Here is a 5,397-nt window from a genome sequence, read left to right on the forward strand (position 1 = left end):
AGCAGCAATGGGTTCCAGCATTAAAATGAAGAGGATGGTACATGACTGGGCAGTGTTTCATTCTGTTGTGAATAGGTTTGATGTGAGTCAGAACCAACTTAATGGTTCCTAACAACAACAGCCAGCCATTGACGTCACTCTATATTTTGAATGTGTTTCAACCTTGGGAACTGGCTCATTTTCCAGCACTGTATCAAACCTGTAAAAGCAGCAACAACAGAGACAGTGGCAGAGGTGGTGACGTGGAAAGACGGAGCAGTTCTGGACTCTAGGCCAATGGACTGAGTAAAGCTGTGTGCCTATGGGCAGGTGGCTAGTTTGTAGAATGTGCCCTTTGGACATTTAAATGAATCAATACTTTTTGTATTGTTTTGTTTTGTTTTGTTTTGCGTGAGTGTATCAGATACTTTTGCTTTGTTGATTTGTGACTTTTAAAATGTAAATGGAGTTCTGTGTGAGGCTGTGGGATAATGCACTGAACCACAAGGTCAGTTAGAACTGCAAGGTCGGCAGTTCAAATTCACCAACCACATCTTGGAGACCCTATAAAGGGTCACTATGAGTCAAATCTGACTCAAAGGTATTTAACAAAAACAACAACAGCAACATACCAGGCAATATCTGGTCGCGACCCTTAGGGGTTTTATTGGGTGAGTTTCAGTAGACCCCTAAACTGTTCTTCCTCATCTGGAAGCTCCGCTGAAATGTGTTCAGCATCACAGCAACACGGAGACCCCACTGACAAATGAATGGTGGCTATGCTGGAGCTGCATTGGCCAGGAAACAAACCAGGATCTCCCACATGGAAGGCAAGGATTCTCCCAGTGAACCACTAACACCTCAACCTATAGGTGGCTTGGTCAAAGGGGTAGACCCCAGGTCTCTGCTGCTCCTATTCTCCCATTTCTTCAAGGTAAGGACTAGTGCCACCCCTGATGCAAGGGAATCTCATCTGGCTCTGGCACCAGGTTAATAAAGCAGACAGCACCAGTCTTTGGGACCAGTGTTTTCTCTTTTCCCTGACCTCCACAGACTGAAGGAGAGCCTCAGCTCATTACAATGGCATAGTCTAACATTATGTTCTAGGCTTAAGAGATGGAACATTTTGATGTTCTCTTCTGGGTTTCTAAGTCAGATCTGATATATTCCAGCGATCCTTGCTTGGAATATATCAGATCTGGTATGGCCTTGTAAGATAAGCATTGGACTGTTAACCACAAGGTCGGTGGTTCAAACCCACCAGTCACTCCTCAGAAATCCTACACCGGGTCACTGTTAATCATAACCAACTCGATGTCACTTTACAGTAACAACTATAAATTGGAGTCTGGATGTAGCACTATAATACAAGCACTAACATGCTAACCATAAGGCCGGTGGTTCAAACCCACCAATAACTTCTCATAAACCCTACACAGGGTAGCTATGAGTTGGAACCCACTCTACAGCACTTAACAACAACTACAAAGTATGTACCCTTTCCACTCTTTCTAAAGATGATGATGTCTTTTTTGCTAATTGCTTTCTAGCCCAGTTCCATAAAGCGTTGTTGTTGTTAGGTGACATTGAGTCAGTAGTGACTCATAGCAACCCTATGTACAACAGAACAAAACACTGCACGATCCTGGGCCAACCTCACTATTGTTGCCACGCTTGAGTCCATCGATGCTGCCACTTGGCCAATCCATCTCGTTGGGGGGTCTTCCTCTTTTTCTCTGACCTTCCACCTTACCAAACATGATATCCTTCTCCAGTGACTGGTCCCTCCTGTGTATGCTGGTAAATATATGCCCTGGCCAGACAATGCACAGGGTCCAGAATTTTGATGGCAGAGGAAAGATGTAGAAAGATCTGGAACTTTTACGATAGTGCTGAATTGATAAATCAACTAATTCTGAAGCTTGCCATATTTTTTAATATTTTGTTATATGAGCTTATACATTATCTTTATTATTTAAGCCAGTTTGAGTTAGTGTCTGTTATCAGCAAGACAAAAGCATCCTAATATAGTTATAAAAATCTATTTTTAAAACAAAATGATACTATCATGAATAAATAAAGTTTAGTATCTTGTTTTTTCACTTACCAAGCTCATTTTCCTAAATCAATTGATAATCTTTATAAATTGAATTTAATAGCTACATTATTTTACTTTGAAAATACATCATAATTTACTTAACTGTTCACATTTTCTTGGATAATAGGATTATTCTCATCTCTCACAATTATAAACAACATTGAGGTCAACATCTTTAAAAAACTCTGTTTACTTCCGTAAGATAGATTACAGAAATGGAATGACTGATTTAAAGCAAGACAAAACAAAAACTTAAAAGTTCTTGATCAAGTCAAATTGTTTTCCAAGAAAACAAAATCAGAGTGGGCTTAGATCACCTGGACCTGAAGCTCATTACTAGCTTTGGTGTGAAAGTGGTCAACACACCACAGGCCATTTCAAGCCTCACAGCAGACATGGGAATGGTTTCAGCCCGGGAACTCATGGAAAGTCATCAGTTGGTTCATTCCCCAGATACAAAGATCATTCCTGTCAACTTAATGGGTGAAGTAGTGACAGGGGCCACCCTGGAATCATCGGCATGGGCACTATTGGCTATAAGATTGTTTAGAGGACCAAAGCCTTCGAAATGAAGATTCTGTATCACAATAGGAACCGCAGGAAGATGATGGAGAAGAATGCCATTGAAGACACTTACTGTGAACACCTGGACCACCTACTGCAACAGTCTGACTTTGTGATGTTGACAGTCAGCCTGACATCCCAGACCCAGAACATGATTGGAAAGAGGGAGTTGAGACCGATGAAACCTACAGGGATTCTCATCAATATTGGTAGAGGTTTATTAACTGATCAAATGCACTGGTGGACGTTCTTCACACTGGGGTGATTAAAGCTGCCACATTGGACCTGAAGAATCCCGAGTCCCTGCCCAGAGATCATCCTTTATTGAAGTTGAAGAATGCCATTTTGACACTTCACATTGGGAGTTGTTGTCGTTAAGTGCCATCAAGTCAGTTCTAACCCATAGTGACCCTGTATAGGGTTTCCGAGGAGCGACTGATGAGCTTGAACTGCCGACCTCGCAGTTCAAATGGCTTTGCAGTCTGTCACATTAACCCACAGCGCCAAACCAGGACTCCTCACATTGGGAGTAAAATTCATCAATCTAGACGACAAATGATGGAAAACGTAGTTGAAATCACTCTAGCTTCTCTCAGTGGCCTTCCCATTCCTAATGAGGTGATTTAAGGATAATTTAAGAAAATTCAATGGGATGAAAACATGGAAGTGCAGCTCATAAAGTCAGACAACAAATGAAGGAAATTTTTGTTGAAAGAATGCCAGATTCTCTCAGTGGCCTTCCTATTCTTAATGAAGTGCTCCTTAGATGATTTATGAGATTTCAGTAGAATGAAAACATGGTGGATTAGATGAGAAATTTTCAAAAAGAAAATGAAATCAATTTATACTCCCATTAGCATAGTATAAGAGTGCCTATCACACTACTGCAAAAAATCTTAGTAATCTTATTAAAATAAAAGAATCGTATCATGTTCTTGTAGGGCACTGAAGGATAAGAAGTGGACTGCAAGGTCAGTTTGAACCACAAGGTCAGCAGTTCAAACCCACCAGTCACTCCTCAGAAACCCTATGCAGGGTTGCTATGAGTTGGAACCTACTCAATGGCACTTAACAAAAACATCATATGCCTTGGTGTCACAGTGGTTAAGAGGGTGGCTGCTAAACGAAAAATTGGTGGTTCTGCTCTGCGGGAGAAAAATGTGGCAGTCAATTTCTGTAACTATCACCTGCTGCCGTTGAGCCAATTGACCCATAGCAATCCTGTAGGGCAGAGCCTTAGAAACCCTATATGGTAATTCTGCTCTGTCATATTGTATTTCTACAAATTGGCAATGAGTTTTACCATGCTTGCAATTGAAATGTGTTGGTTACTAGTAATGTACTATTTCCCTTTATAATCGGCCATTAGCATTTTTTTCAACAAATTGCCCATTTATGTTCTTGCCAACTTTAAAAACTGGGGTTTTGCATATCCCTACGAACACTGAACGGTTTAAAATTAAGATGTGCAAAAATGTTGTATTCTTTCACTATGCTTATTCAACCTGTATGCTGAGCAAATAATCCAAGAAGTTGGGTTTGATGAAGAAAAACATAGCATCAGGATTGGAGGAAGACTCACTAACAACCTGTGATATGCAGATACTTAATACATTTGCAATAGTACTCATAATCATGCTAATGAATTGTGTGTAATTGTTGTTAATAATTATCCAAGAAGTTGGGTTTGATGAAGAAAAACATAGCATCAGGATTGGAGGAAGACTCACTAACAACCTGTGATATGCAGATGATACAACCTTGATCGCTGAAAGTGAAGAGGACTTAAAACATTTATTGATGAAGATCAAAGAGCACAGCCTTTGGTACAGATTGCATCTCAATGTCAAGAAAACAAAAATCCTCACCACTGGACCAATAAATAATATTCTTATCAACGGAGAAAAGACTGTAGTTGTCAAGGACTTCGTTCTTCTTGGATCAGCTTTATAGCAGCACATAAGTGACCACAGTATGACAAACTGACAAATGAGTGGTGGGTGGTGTTTACACAACCAAAAAGCCTTAGATTTGGTTTCTTGGTTTGGAGATTTAGGGCCATGCCTTCATGAGAATTCCAGTTAATCAGACTATTATTGTATTTAGTACTTCTGTTCTATCTCATAGTTTGATGCATAGTACCTGGGTGTTAAAAGCTTACAACTGCCAACTAAGGATCAAAAGTTGGTCTGTATTTGCCTGGATCAACAGAGAAAGAAGATGAGTTAATAAGAAGAACAACAACTATGAACAACTTCCTCCTTTGCCGTGAGACCAGAAGAACTGGAGGTTGCCCAGCTATCATAAAGGAGCATTTTGATCAAAGATTCAATAGACAAATCCTGATCAAAAGGGGGGAAATGCAGAACAGATTTTCAAATTTTCATGGAATCCAGAATTCCTGGAACCATGAGGTTGGATGAACTCCTGAAACTATTGCCCTGAGAGAATCCTTAAACCTTAAAACAAAAATATCCCCTGAAGTCTTCTTAAAACCAAGCTTAGATTAACTAATAAAAAATGTCTGCCTTTGCAAAGAATGCCCAAACTTGCAGATAGTACCCATTTGACCTAGCCTCGATAGCGTGATAATCACAACTCGACTAGAGGAAGATATAAAAACAACAACAATTTTTCATAAAAGAAATTAGTGAAAATTACTGCAATTTGATTAATTAGACCTATACTTAAAGATGTAGTAGCTCAAAATACCAACAGAGAGGGAAGGAGTCTTCACATCAAGTATCAATGCTATC

General features: G+C 39.9%; 1 pseudogene; it reads left to right on the top strand.

The window, feature by feature from the left end:
• Nucleotides 1-1,095: 1,095 nt before the first annotated feature.
• On the top strand, nucleotides 1,096-3,268 carry LOC102839850 (annotated as a pseudogene).
• The last annotated feature ends 2,129 nt before the right edge of the window (nucleotides 3,269-5,397 follow it).

The sequence above is a fragment of the Chrysochloris asiatica genome, unplaced genomic scaffold, assembly GCF_000296735.1.
Source record: "Chrysochloris asiatica unplaced genomic scaffold, ChrAsi1.0 scaffold00076, whole genome shotgun sequence".
NCBI lineage: Eukaryota > Metazoa > Chordata > Mammalia > Afrosoricida > Chrysochloridae > Chrysochloris > Chrysochloris asiatica.